The 15,200-nt window shown below is 47.6% G+C and overlaps 1 pseudogene; it reads left to right on the forward strand.

Annotated features, from left to right (window-relative positions):
* LOC141372425 (histo-blood group ABO system transferase 2-like) overlaps window positions 1-13,843 on the forward strand; it is a 15,592-nt pseudogene extending 1,749 nt beyond the window's left edge.
* The last annotated feature ends 1,357 nt before the right edge of the window (window positions 13,844-15,200 follow it).

The following is a 15,200-nucleotide window of genomic DNA, read 5'->3' on the forward strand; positions in this document are numbered from 1 at the left end:
CAGAGGACGTGCCCCTAACCTGCAGAAACACAAGGAGAGCTCAATCCTGACTATGCAGACTCAGCTCCCTGAGTCCAAGCCGAGGGTCCCGTTTTGGTTCCTCTTAGTTATTTCTTCTCTTCTATCGTGACATGTCATATGATCCAAAGAAAATATGCATCAGTGCAGATCTCCTCTGTTTAGCATCACTCCCTTTAAAGCACCGAGCATCTGAAATACCTCTGAAGCCCTTTTTGTCCCTCGTGCCCTCCCTACTCTGAGGCCATCTTTGTCCTGATGGGGGACACTCCCGTGCCACCCACATGCCCAGCTGCACCGTAGTTTAGGTCTCCTGGCGTTGAGACTCCCTACGTCATGTATTGAGATTCACAGATGGATGTGGTTCTGGGTTTGTGCGTGTCTGTGAACACACACGGAGCTATAGCCCCTTCCTCCTGTCGTTCTGTGCAGGCCTCCATGGTACGAAATACCACACTTTGTGTGTCCACTGTCCTCCGGCACACACTTGTGTCATCTGCACTTCCTGGTCACTGAGAATAGTGCTGCCATGAACGTTCTTGTGCCCAGGAGCAGAGCTGGTGGCCGTGTGTACCTCTAACTCTAGTGCAAGGCCAAAGTCTTCCCAAAGATGACCGATTTCCAAATGACTTTTCTGTTGCCATGGAGATGATCCCGGGACTTTTTCTTCTCCTTTAATCTGTTGATATGTGGATTATATTAAATGATTTTATAATATTAAGCTAGCCCTCCTTTTCTGGGATAAATCCTATTGATCATGATATATTGCCATTGTTATACATTCCCTGTCCCAGTTTACTAAGACTTGAGAATTTCTGTGCCAATGTTCATGCATGAGATTCACTCGTACTATTCTTTTCTTGTTCTATCATTGTCAACTTGTAGTATCAAAATTTGTGCTTATCTCATAAAATAAGGTAGGATATGTTCTTTCATTTTCTGTTCTTTAGAAGAGTATATGTAACATTGGAATTGTTTGTCCCTTAGGTGTTTAATAAACTTCCCAGGGAAGCATCTGAGCCTGGAGTCTTTCTAGGCAAATGACTTTTGATGATTGATTTTGTTGTTTTGTTTTTTTATGGTTATAAGAATATTTGATTTGCTACTTGTGTTTGAGTTATTTTATTTTTTCTGGGAATTTGTCCACCCCATTCAAAAGTTTTAATTTATTAGGATAAAGTTATTCAAAATATCCTCATATTTCTAAATATCTACAATATTGGTAGTTAAGTCTCTTTTTTTTTATTCTTTACCAAAATTGGGAAGTTTTTGACCATTATCCATTCAAGTATTTTTCCTGCCTCATTTTATCTCTCCTCTCCCTCAACAAATCTAATTGTCCATATATGAGATCTCTTGATACTGTACCATAGGTTCTTTAGGTTCTGTTATTTTTTATTTTCCCTTCAATTATCCCCTGTATTCTTAAAATTGGATATTTCTATTTCTCTGTATTCCATGAATCTATATTCCATGAATTTGGCCCTGGCCACAAGAGCCATATAGCCGACGGACCCTTTGGCCTCCTGATTGTAATATAAACCTTTGACAGGCATATTCATTAAGAAGCAAGGATGTGGGAGCAACTGTGTCTCCCAGGGGGCAGTTTCTCTTTGAGGCTGCACGGTCTCGGAGGGTTATGAGCATGACCCACGATGGTGGCCTGCCAAGTGTGGATTCTGTGCTGTGGAATAATCCCTGAGCCTCCCACTGCTTCACTGAGCAACAATTTCCTTACCATCCTCACATTTGGTCTCTGCTCTTTGTAAAGGAGAGAGAAGAGACTGGAGAACGAGCCAGTTTGTGCTTTGGGGATGGGTGATTAATGGTGTGATTAACGTGTGACTCCTGGGCTCCCTCCTCCAGGGTCACGAGTGAGGTCTGTGTGGCTCCCAGTCTCTGAGACACTAGGACCCAATGCCCAAGGCAGGAACCTTGAGTTTCCCACCAACAGCAAAGTTGCTTTTTCAGCAATTGGAAGAGCGTCTTGCCATCGTGGGAGAACAACAAGAGCACTGGATGGGCGGCTGCAGCCCGTGACCCAAAAAGACCTCTTCCTTCCTTCCTTGGGCTTCAGATTCCACAGCCGTGCAGTCAGTCACCAGTGATGTGGAATCTGCTGCTTTCCCAGCCCGGCATCTCTTCTCACGTCTGAGTCCAGCACCTCAGCTTGCCTTTGGGAACCCCATGTCACCTGCCTCCCATCCAGACAGTTCCAGAGGGCAGACCCCACTTTCCACCCACCTCACAGATGGGCATATGATCCATGTCTACCCAACCCCTTGCTCTATCTTCTGGGTGATCTGATGGCTTCAGGGGTGAGAATGTGACAGAAGCCAGGCCAAAGATACTTAAAGCCATGACCTTTCATGGAACCCAAGGGAAAGAAAAACCCTTCCCAGTAGAATGGATGGTGAGTGAGTGTCAGCCTGGAAGTGGTGGGAGGCCCCAGATGCAGTGAGAGAGACTGTGCCTGTGAATGGGGCCACCCCAGGGCATTGAGCAGGATGGAGAGTTGGAGAGGGTCCAGGTCACATTGTGAGAGTGTGAGCCCCTGGGCCTGCCAAGTCCAAAAACACTCTTTTTTTTTTTCAATTTAAATGCAATTACCCAACATATAGTACATCATTAGTTTTTGATGTAGCGTTCAATGATTCATTAGTTGCGTCTAACACCCAGTCCAAAAACACTCTTAACTTGCCTCTTGCAAGTATTAATTTACTTCCACCATTTAAAAAATATTAATTCATTTTACTTTAGTAAGTGTGTCCAGTCCCTTGCCATCCAGAAAATGCTAGCTGACACATCAGTATCGACAGTCCCTGAGACTCCCCGGCACGCCATCCTCACTGCACGGGGCATGGCTGGGGGAGATAAGACAGTGAGTGGGGTCAGGTCTTAGGGAAGCTGTTCCTTCTTGGTCCCAGGAGAGGAAAAACCCAGAACAGTGAGAGGAGAACCAGCAGCAAGAAGAGGCCCCGGGTGGCTAAGTGGTCTGTTTGTATTTTTCTTATTTTAGGGTCCATTTTGTTAAAGTGTATTTTTACTGGGAAATCACCCATTTCCTTTAGGTTTCCAGTCTGATGCAATAGGTTTCTCTTGTTTGACCTCTAATTTCTACTCTCTCTCTGTTTTTCGACAAAGTTCTCACAAATAACAAACAAATATTGATATGTTATTATTTAGTAAAGTCCATACTTTATTCAGGCTCCCTCTAACCCTTTTCCTGCTTCAGGATCCCATGCAGGGCACCACATGACATGTGGTCATCGTGTCTCTTTAGGCTCTCCTGGGCTGTGACAGTCCCTCAGACTTGTCTTATCTTGATGGCTTTGGCAGTATTGAGGAGACCTGGTCAGGTATTTGGTAGAAAGTCCTGCATTCAGATTTACTGTGTTTTCCTCATGATTAGACTGGGGTTATGGGTGTTGAGGAAGCAGATCACAAAGGTAAGGTGCTCTGTCATCACTTTATATCAAGGGAACATGCTCTGGAGGTCACTTGTCACTGTCCGTGTTAACACCGGTCACCTGGCTGAGGCATTGTTGGTCAGCCTTCCCCACCATGAGTTATTCTTCCCATGTGCATCTTCGTGAGCAGGAAGACACTGTGTGGAGCCCACACACTTTAGGAGAGGGAAGTTAGTTTCACCTCCCTGATGGGTGGCTGAATGTTTACATCTGTTATTTGGAATTCTGTTAGGAGAGGTCTATTCAACCCATTTGTAAGAAAACTATGTGATCTGTTAATAAACCAAGTAATTTAAAAGATCTCAATCCCATTGGTTTCATTGAACAATTAATGAATCAGGCAGCATCCCATCTAGAAAATACAAAGGAGCTCCTTTGAGCTACAGGGAAGGAAAGGTTCTTAAAGAGGTATTTATTTTGAGAGAGAGAGAGCACGAGAGGGAGAAGGTGCAGAGGAAGAAGGAGAGACAGAATCTCAAGCAGACTGCACGGAGCGTGTCGCCCACTGTGGGGCTCAATCTCATGACCCTGAGGTTTCCATTGGCTCCACTTTCTCTTTGATATAATTCTATCTTTGTGGGGTTTTTCTTGGTACTTCCTTACTTTCTGATACTTCAAGATTATCCTGGCTCCTATATTTACTTAATCCCAGTATAAGCCATTTCTTCCAAGAGCCCTGGTTCCTTTTATTAGAGAATGGTATTAAAGTCTCACCTGTGGGACCTGAATGTGCTCAGCGGACAATGCAAGGCAATATATGCATGTATTCCAACCTATGTAAACACACCTAATTATAAGGATTTCTGTGTGGAACTGTGTCCATATTAAGCTAAAGATGAGTTTATACTGCTGTCTCCAACCTGGTCCACCACCACATGGAGATTGTGATCTTCTCCCTTTGCTGATCTGTAACTTCCTACTCTAACAGTGACAAACCTGGCTCTCACCACCGGCCCTTTATTTAATTCATTGCTCCATTCCAGATTACAGATGTGGTGTTTTCAGAACTGTTAGCTACCACTCTGATGGCAGAGAACTTTATCAAATAGAGTCCACTGTGTACGTACAGTACATTTTTTCTTTAATCTACAGATTCCATTCATTTCCAAAGTTACTTAGGTCAGCACCTTTTGTCATACAACCTACAGTGAGGGTTTTTTTCCCCCCATATGTTTCTAATACATGACATGGATGAACTTTACATGTATTTTTCTAAGTGTTAGATTATGTGTCACGTTCTGTATTCCATTGAAGGGAAGGAAGAAATTTTCCTTGGTCCAAGGTTCTTACCACGGAACTAAGAATGAAATCGACATGAGACAGAGTAATAGGAGAAAAAAACCCAAAATGTAATGATGTGCACAGGGAGACCCAAAAATGAAACTGAGGTCTAAAGAAATGACCAAGGAAGCCAGGTTTTATACTTTTTGGACAAAGAGAAAATACACCTGTGATGAAATCACAGGACAAGGAAAACTTAACCTTGGGTGCTTCAATTAGTAAGCAATTCTAAACAGAATTTGGGCTGGGGTCGTAAATTAGTAAAAATTAACAAGGGTTGTTTAAACAGCCTTATGGGCTCCAAATCTCCCATCTCTGGTGATGCCAAAATCTCTTTACCTTCTGGTACAGGGACATCTTCATATGGGAGATAGATTTCCTGCTTCCAGGGGGACAGAGGAGGGTCTAAGTATCCTCATTGCATAGGCTGTCTCTTAAGTAACTTTTATTTAAAATGATCTGTATGTCAAAGTGGCAGATTTGGGGCAGCCTGCCGTTGGCCCCTACACCATCCTGTGACACTCCCACATCCTAAACAACTTAATTTCAGCAGATTATGATTTACTTTTTGGGATGTAAAAATGTTTGTGTTTTTTAAAGATTTTATTTTTAAGTAATCTTCACACCCAACATGGGGCTCGAACTCACAACCCCAGGATCAAGAGTTGCATGCTCTACCGACTGAGCCAGCCAGGTGCCCCAAAAGTTTTGGGTTTTTCACAGATGCAGAGTGGCAGGTATAAATCATTAAAATATCATGGAATTCACCCCCTGATCCTTTTATCATCTTTAGTTTTGCCTTTCCAGAATCTCCTACAAATGGGGTCACTCAGTGTGTAAGCTTTTCAGATTGGATTCTTTCACTTAGAAAAATACAGGTAAAGTTCATCCATGTCATTGTATGGGGTGATGGTTCATTTCTTCTTATTGCTGAATAGATTAGCAGGAGAAAAACAAGTCAAAGTTTAATAGCACGCATACATCCTTTATTCATGGGAGATACCCAGGAAAACAGAATAATTCCTTGAAGTGGCCCAGCCCTTACCCTAAATGCTATCCTCAGCGAAAGACCAAAAGATTTTGGGTGGTGGGAAGGCCAGTTAAGGGATGTTATCAGGAGAGCACAGTAAACAAGGGTATGGTTGTTACACAGATTTAAGTCTGTGCCTTCTCTTTTGGTAAGAGTTTCTTGAGTTTTAGTAATTCTGTTCCTGATACAGAGGGAGACAGGCTTACAAATGGGGCGTTCCTTTATAAGCATAGATTTCACTCACCAAAAGGCAACTTTTACCCAGTTTTCAGAGATTCTCCCATGTCTGCTGTTTCTTAAAATTAATCAGCCCAATATCTCTTGTGCCAAAAAGGTATATTTTGCATGGCATATTCTGCTTCCTTCACATGGATGCACTCAATTTGCTTATGGATTCATTTATGGAAGGACATCCTGGTTGCTTTAAGTTTGTAACCATTTTGAATGGTGTGCATAACTACTACTACTGTGCATAACTGCATGTGAGTTTTTGTTTGGAAATAGTTTTTCAAAGCAGTTGTCTAAATACTAGAAGTGCAATTGTTGGATCTTAACATGAGACTTACTTAGGTTTGGAAAAAATGGCCAAAATGTCTTCTGAAGGGACAGTTGCTGCCATTCCTCACCTTCCAGCAATTGGTATTCTTGTTTTTGGAGTTTAGTATTTGTGATAGGTGTGCGGTGCTGTCTCACTGGTTTTTAAATTTGTACTTTCCTAATGATGATGTCAAACATTTTTGTATGCTTATTTTGTATCTGTACATCTTCTTTGTCCAGCATCTGTTCACATCCTTACCCATTATCAATTAGGATGTTTGTTTCCTTATCGTTGAGTTCTGATAGTCTTTTGTATTTTTTGAATACAAATCTTTTACCAGATTTGTGCTTTGCAGATATTTCCTCCCAGTTTGTGGCTTGTCTTTTAGTTTTCTGAGCAAGCTCTTTCACAGAGCAAAAGGTTTTTTTTTTTTTAAGATTTTATTTATGTATTTGACAGAGAGAGACACAGCGAGAGAGGGAACACAAGCAGGGGGAGTGGGAGAGGGAGAAGCGGGCTCCCCGCTGAGCAGGGAGCCCGATGAAGGGCTCGATCCCAGGATCCTGAGATCATGACCTGAGCTGAAGGCAGACGCTTAACGACTGAGCCACCCAGGCGCCCCGCAAAAGTTTTAATTTTAGGAAGTTCATGTTATCAATCTTTTTCTTTTGTGGATTGGCTTTTGGTGTTGTGTGTTAAAGCTCATCACCGAACCCAAGACCATGTGGATTTTTTTCATTTTCTTTTTTTTTTAAAGATTTTATTTATTTATTTGACAGAGAGAGAGAAAGAGAGAGCAAGCACAAGCACGGGGAACAGCAGGCAGGGGAGAAGCAGGCTCCCTGCTGAGCAAGGAGCCCGACGCGGGGCTCGATCCCAGGACCCTGGGATCACGACCTGAGCCGCAGGCAGCCACTTAACCGACTGAGCCACTGAGGCACCCCCTTTATTTTGAGTTTTACATTTTAAATTTATCTACAATTTTGAATGAATTTTGGTGTAAGTTGTAAAGCCTGAGTCTGCATTTCACTTAATTCCGTATGGTTTCTAATTAATAGTTTCTATTTCTGGAGAAGTCAGGGGATAATTGGACTCCATTTCAGTTCGAATTTCCCAAATGTAATGGATTCAGCTGGACCCCAGAAGGGACAGGTGCCTCCCCGGAACTGAGTGCACCGCAACCTGCACTGCCCCCACCTCCCGCAGGGGGCGCCCGAGTCCCGCCCCGCGACCCGTGCGGGGCATGCGCGCTCAGCCCTCCTCCTCCGGGGCGAGGACAGGTGTTCCAAGGCCTCAGGACCGACCCACTGTGCTGACGCCCAGGCTTCGGGAGGACTTGGGGCCTCAGCCACGGTCAGGGGCCGGCCCCCTCAGGACCCGCTGTGGAGACTTCGGGAGGACGTGGGGCCGCGTCCACGCTGACAGGGGCCGGGCCTCCTCAGGACCCGCTGTGGAGGATGTGGGTCCGCGTCCACGCTGACGGGAGCCGGCCTCCTCAGGACCCGCTGTGGAGCATGTGGGGCCGCGTCCACGCTGACGGGAGCCGGGCTCCTCAGGACTCGCCGACGGAGGAGGAGGTGAGGAGAAGCCGCCTGAGCGGGGACTGCGGAGGGGGTGCGAGCTCGCAGGAGCCCGCGGAGGAGGGGCGCGCTGTGTAGACGCCGGGGCTTTGTGCGCGGTGACGCGGGGTCCCCGCGGTGCTGTGCGCGGGGCTGTCGGGTCTCCCCTTCCTGGGCTCGGATCCGCTCGGGGGTCCCGGGGTCTGTGTTCACGCGCCCCTCGGATTCGGTTCCGGGGCTCCTCGGCCGGGCTGCGGTCAGGCAGCGGGCCCCCGCCGCGGCGCTCGCGCTCCCCGGGCCTCGGCCCTGCGTGTCCTCCCCGCGGCCGCGCCGTCGGGGTCGGGGTGGGGCTCCGCCTGCGGCACGAAGGTCGGCGGCTCGGCTTCTCGGGGCCGCGCGGACGTGGTGGTTTGAAGAGGAACCGACTCTGCGGAAACCCGCCACCGCAGCGCAGACCCTCCCTCTCCGCACCCAGACCCCAGCCGCGTCTCCTCGCCGCCCGCGGGGTGCCTCAGGGCGTGTTACCCCCGACGGGGCGCTGTCCCGCGGAACCACCACCGAACCCTCCGAACGTGTCAGGCGCACAGTTCTCGGCCTTCGCTGGGTTCCCGCGGGGGCACGTCGTTCTCCAGAACCTCTTCCTTCTCCCCGAGGGCCGCTCTGTCTGCGGGAGACACCAGCTCCCCGTCCCCCGTCCCCTCGGCCCCCGCAGCCACAGTCTACTGTGTGTCTCAGGACACTTCGTGTAAGTGGGACCACAGGGCGTCTGTCCCTCTGTGACTGGCTGATGTCGCTCAGCGTGATGACTTCCAGCTTCATGCGTGGTGTCGCCTGTGTCAGAGCCCCCTTCGTTTTTAAGGCTGAATCGTGTTCCGTGGTGTGTACACCGTGTTTTGTTTATCCATTCGTCTGTCAGTGGACACTTGGGTTGCTTCCCCCTTTTGGCTGTGGTGAAAAATGCTGCTCTGAATAAGGGTACTTCTCCTTTCAATTTTGGGGGTATGTATCTAGGAGTATAATTGTTGAACCAGATGGTAATTCTCCTTTGATCTATTTGCCTAAATGCCAAAATATTTTATACGTAGACTGCACCATTTTTCACAAACAAGGTGTAAGGGTTTCAGTTTCTCAACATCCTTTCCAAAATTTGTTATTTTACTTTTCTTGATTATAGAGATTCTCTTGTGTGTAAAAGGACATCTAACTGGTTTAAATTTTCATTTCCATAAAGACTAAGGATGTTTAACATCTATTCATGTGCTATTCACCATTTGTATGATTTCTTTGGAGAAACGTCTATCCAAGTCTTTTGTCTGTTTCAAAAAATGGGTTGTCTTTTTGCTGAGGAGTTGTAAACGCTCTTTACATATTCTGGGCAACAGACTCTTATTAGATACATAATGTACAAATATTTTCTTCCATTCGGCGGGCTATCTGTTCACTTTCCAGATAGTATCTTACGATGTAAAAAGATTTTTAATTTTTTTTTTTTACATTTCTTTTTTAAGAGTGAGTGAGTGTGCGAGTGGTCAGGGGCAGAGGGAGAAGGAGAGAGAATCTTAAGCAGGCCCCACGCTCAGTGTGGAGCCTGACGTGGGCTCGATCTCATGACCCCGAGATCATGATCTGAGTCAAAATTAAGAGTCGGACGCTTAACCAACTGAGCCACCCAGGCACCCAGAACAGGTTTTTAATTTTGAGGATATTATTTTATCTATTTTTTTCTTTGCTTTCTTATGCTTTGGTGTCAGATCTGATAGCATTGCTAGATCCAAGGTTATGAAGATTTATCCCCACTTATTTCTTCTAGAGTTTATAGTTTTACCTCTTACATTTAAGCCTTTAATGTATTTTGAGTTAATGTTTATATGTGGTGTGAGGTAAGGGTCCAGTTTCATTCCTCTGTACATGGATAGGCAATTGTCTAGCACCCTTTGTTGAAAAGACCATTCTCTCCCCCCAGTGTAATGTCCACCCTTGTCAAAATTCAGTGGACCATAGATGAAGGGGTTTATTTCTGGGCTCTCAGTTAAATCCCACTGATCTGTATGCATATCTTTTTTAAAAAAATGATTTATTTTTAAAAATGTTTTAAATTTAAATTCAATTAACATATAATGTATTATTTGTTTCAGGGTGAATGCATACCTTTATAACAGTATCAAAATGTCTTATTTACTGTTGCTTTGTATTAATATTTGAACTTTGGAAGAATGACCTTTCACCTTTGATTTTCTTTTTCAAGATTGTTTTGGCTATTTTGTGGTCCCTTGAAATTCCATATGACTGTTAGGATTAGCTTGTGCAGTTCTTTCCAAAGGCCTTTGTGAATTTTCTTGGGAACACATTGAATTTCCACATTGCATTGTGTACTATTGCCATCTTATCAATAGTATGTCTTTTCATCACCATGGGGTCCTCAGATTTATTTAGGTTTCCCTTTCTTTCAGCAATGTTTTGTAATTTTCAGCGTACAAGACTTGCACCTTGATCACATCTATTCCTAAGTATTTTGTCAATGTTAATGTTCCCTGAAATGGAATTGTTTTCTTAAATTATTTTTTGGATGATTCATGGCTAATGTATACAAATAAGAGAGATTCTTGTGTATTGATATTAACTGACTGTAATCATTTGTTAAATGTTTAGGAAGCTCTGTGTATAAGATGATGTCATCTCTGGTCTCTGAATAGACCTAGTTCTACTGTTTTCTTCCACATGTGGATTTCTTGCCTTATCATTCTGGGTAGAACTTTCAGTACGATACTGAGCAATGAGTGAAAGCCAGCATGATGGACTTGTGTTTGATTTCAGAGTAGAGCTGTCAGTCCTCAAAATTGAGCATGATGTTTGATTAGAGTTAGGGTTGGGGTTAGGGTTAGGGGCTAGGGTTAAGGGTTAGGGTTAGGGTAGGTGACCCTGTGACCCATGAAGCCCGACAGTCAGCATGCTAGAGCCAGGAACACTCCCCCTGTGCTGAGCTCCCTGGCAAACCCTGCACGTCCCCTCCCCTGGCTGACCCCCTGCAGGTTCTGTCCCCACCTGCCATGAGTTGAGCACCTTTGGGCACAGCCCTTGTTTCTATAGCCTACAGACTGGGTAGAATCAGCTGCATGGGTTTCTAGCCTCTAAGCCTCAGGCTCCCCTTTGTAAGATGGGGTCCCGATGGCTCCCATCTCTGGGAGCCGAAGGTAGGAAGGCCCCACCAGCAGACGCGCTCAGGCCAGGCCAGGAGGGTGGCTGTTGCTTAAAGCAGCCCAGGGCCTGCCCCCCTTGAAGAAAGTGCACACGTTCACGGCCCAAGTTTTGGGGTCCTGCCGCCAGCCTCTGGCAGTGACCCTCCTCCAGCCCTGTCCCCTGTCCCTGTGGATACATTGTGTTCCTGACACTGTTCCTGCAGACAGTTGAGAAGCACTTCACCGTGGGACACAGGGTCACCTACTGCGTCTTCACCAATCAGTTGCCCGCCAGGCCCCATGTGCCCCTCTGGGAAGGCCGGAAGGTGGTGATCCTCGAGGTTCCCGGCACCCCGCGCTGGGAGGACGCGTCCATGCAGAGCACGTGATGATCCGCCGCTTCTGTAAGCAGCTTTTCCCGTCATCGCGCGCTGAAATAAAGTTCTCAGACACCAATCCAAGCGGCCATGCAGGGCTGCCTCTGTAAGTAGGGCAGCAGCAGCTGGGTTCTGCACATCGCTTTTACGTCATTTTTTATCAGAAAAGCAAAGGCAGACGCCTCAAAGCGTGGGAAAGGAGGACAAAGGGATGGCAAGTATCCCGAAGCTGTGAAGGAGGCCTGCACCCTCCTCTACGTGCAGGCACGCAGGGAGGCCGTCATGGGATCGGGGAAGAGTGGGATGTTTGCGCTAGCAAACGCCAGGTGCAGGAAGGGGGCACGGGGGGTTACATTCTTTCCTGGCTGCTAACCTTTGCCCTGCCCCTGGGGATCATGGGATCCTGCTCCTACCGGGCCATTGTGGTCAGTAGCCTGAGAACAGGAACGCTGCTGACGTTTCAGCTGCTTCCACAATCACTCCTTAGGGCTGACAATATATTTTCTAAGATTAACTCCACAGTTCCTCTGTGAGGTGGACTACCTGGTGTGCACAGAGGTGGACATGAAGTTCCGCGACCACGTGAGTATGGAGACCCTCTTCGGCACCCTGCACCCCGGTTTCTACCAGGCGGCCCACAAGGACTTCAGCTACAAGCATTGGCCACAGCCCCAGGTGCACATTTCCCAGGGGCAAGGGCGACTTTGACTACAAGGGGGCCTTTTCTGGGGGGTCGGTGGTAGAGGTTCACCAACTGACCTTGGCCTGTCACCAGACAATGGGGGTCAACCTGGCCAATGGGATCGAGGCTGTGTGGCATGACGAGAGCCACCTGAACAGGTACCTGCTGGGCCATAAGCCCATTAAGGTGTTGTCCCCAGAGGACCTGTAGGACCCACAGCTGCTGGTCTGCCCCCAGAGGACCTGTGGGACCCACAGCTGCTGGGCTGCCCTCCATCATGAAGAAGCTGAGATTCATGGCTGTGCCCAAGAATCACCAGGACGGCAGCAGTGGTTAGTACTTGAGGAGTCATTTTGGTGCCCACCGGGTCTTTCACCCAAGTTAACAGATGAGTCAGAAGGAAGGACGTCATCATTTAGGAAGTATAGACGAAGGTCAGAGTGGAGGTGGGCAAAGGCCTCTTTCAGAGAGCAGGGAAGCTCTGAGCTGCTTCTATACACCTTGCCCTGCTCATCGCTTCTGGCTGCCTGGCCCTGAGTTCTGTCCTTTCAATGAATTGGTCATCTAGTAAGTAACATGTTTCTCTGAGTTCCATGAGCCACTGGAGCAGATTATTCAAACCTGAAGAGGTTGTGGGGACCTCCAATCTGTAGCCCATAGCTCGGAAACAGGGGTGACTTCTCTGCCCAGCCACTGGCTGACCACTAAGTTAACAGCACAGGGATTCAGTAGCCATACACACAGCAAAGAATACAGACTTGACAAAGTTAGTTCAGAAAAGTCCTAAACCAACAGTAGCAACTACAACGAGCAGCAATCATGAAGCCTGGCGTGGGGAAGGTCTGATGTTCGGGATGCTTCCATTATAATAATCATAATCACACCCTGGACTTGTCACTGGGGCCAAGTCCCCTGGCTGGGGGCCAAGTAGCTCCTACATGTTCCATGTGCCTCTCTCCCTGGCTCCTCCAGCCATGCACTGTCCTGTGCTGCTTCCCAGTAGAGGTCCGTTTTCACCAAAGCCAGGAAGATGGGATGGGTTTTTCTGACTCCGCACCCCCCGCCCCACAGTGTTGCAAGAGAGGAAAAAGTTTTCCTCAACCCTTTTAAGGTCCCTGGCTGAGTCTGGAAATTGACAAAGACAGATGGACAGGAGAAAAGCAAGCAAAATGTATTGATTGTTTTGGTGGGAACCTCACAAGACCATGACGACCAGCAGAGGTGACTGGAGCAGACAGCTCTTCTACCTTTTAGACAAAGAAGCAGTAAGTGTGTGAAGAATTGACAGACACAGGGGTTTGGACTAGGGCTCGTAAACGGTAAAGAAGTTAACTAGGAAGATAAGGGTTCGTTTAACCAGGTGTGTTCGTATAGACCCCGTGGTCCTAAATTCCTTGACTCTGGTGATAAGCACGTCATCCCTGTGGTCCAGGGAGAGAAAGTTCCACATGGGAGTATTCTGACCTGCTTAAGGGAAGAAGGGCTGATGGCTGGGGGTCAGAGAGACCTTCTTGCTTCTGCTCTATGCAAAAGTTCTTTTAGCTTCTATATTTAATTTGCCAACGTGCCATATTTAAGTTAGTTTGTCCTGACCCTCACTGGCCTGGTGCTGTACTCTGTCTCCTAGTATCCAGGATATTGGGTGTGCTGCTGTGGAGACCTCCCAGCCCTGGGGTAGCCCCTTGTCCAGGGAGGCACCTGCCTCAATGGGAGGGTTGCTAAGGGTGGCCACCCCTCCTCAGGGAGATTGGGTGGGAGAGTGCAGATCTTACTTTGAGAAACTGACTCACATTTCCTAAAAAGGTCTACCTGACAGTGGGATCATACAGGAGTTCTATTTTTAGTATTTTGGGGAAAATCCATCCTTTTCCCAGCATGGCTGTGCCAACCAAAGTCAATTCCGGATGATTTTTACCTATAAACCAGAGATTTTTTAAGAACTCCAGCAGAGAACATGAGGAGAACATTTTCATGACCTTAGACAGGCAGAGATTTCCCAGGATGCAAAGTATACTGACCGTAGGAACAAACCGGTGACTTAGAAACTATGAAATGAAGAACTTGTTCTCCTTCTTCCAYTTCTGGCTAGTGTGCTGGTCTGTGGCTCGATCCCACCTCAGGCAGCTGGAAGGTTGACCTCCCAGGTCAGCTACCACTGAGATGGCTACTGTTTCTAGAAATTCTTTGGGTGTGGCCAGGTTTCCCCACCTGTGCACTGATCAAGTCGGCGACCTCTAACAGTGGAGCCATGGGTCCTCCAGGCATGGTCGCCCCCAATCCCCCAGTAAAGCCATCCCACTGAGGGTTTAGGGGGACGGGAGCTGCCCCTAGGCAAAACTGGAGATTCTCACTGTCCCTACCTGGCCTTCAGATGCTGCCTCTGGTGTCTTCTTGGAACCCTGACCTGTCAGTTTTCGGACAGCTGGTCCAGTCGTACCCTCACTTTCTGGGAGGGGGATTTGGTGGAATCTGCAGTGTGTCCTGCAGCCCCACCAGGATCGCTTTTTGAAGGCACATCATCTGGGCCATCTGAGGACCCAAGACGGTGGGTCTGTGGCCTGGAGGGATTCTGAGCAGCGCTGGTGGGATGGGAGGGCTGCAAGGCCCAGAGGCAGGTTTCCAAAAGCTGTCTGGGGTCCCAGGCATCCTACCGTTTTTGAATCAAAGCCCTGAGATCTTTAAAATGCCAGCCACGGTACAGCATGGGCCACAAAAACAAATGTCCCTGTGCACCCACCCCACCGAAATTATTGGCCATTTCTTGTCACTTGAGCTGAGTATAAAGGATTGGGAGTTGGGGCTTGAGGGGGGATCCTGGGCCAGACTTTGTATTTGGGGGACAAAGGCCATCAGACAATCTTGTGCTGAGCCTGAGGATGGGGTCTGTGTGGAGACCCCAGCTGCAGGCACTACTGTCCACTGATGCCCCCTCAGGCTGTCCAAGTGCCCCTGCTGCTGGGGGAGCACCTGCCCCGTCCTCTCTGCAGAGGGCTCACTCCTGCACCAGGTGCGCCTCCTCCTGCGAGTGACTGTCAGCCTGCAGCCTGGGAGGGTGGCTACCCAGAGTTC

Source organism: Callorhinus ursinus, unplaced genomic scaffold (assembly GCF_003265705.2).
Source record: "Callorhinus ursinus isolate GAN/ISIS: 27379988/994484 unplaced genomic scaffold, GSC_fseal_2.0 scaffold3, whole genome shotgun sequence".
Lineage (NCBI taxonomy): Eukaryota > Metazoa > Chordata > Mammalia > Carnivora > Otariidae > Callorhinus > Callorhinus ursinus.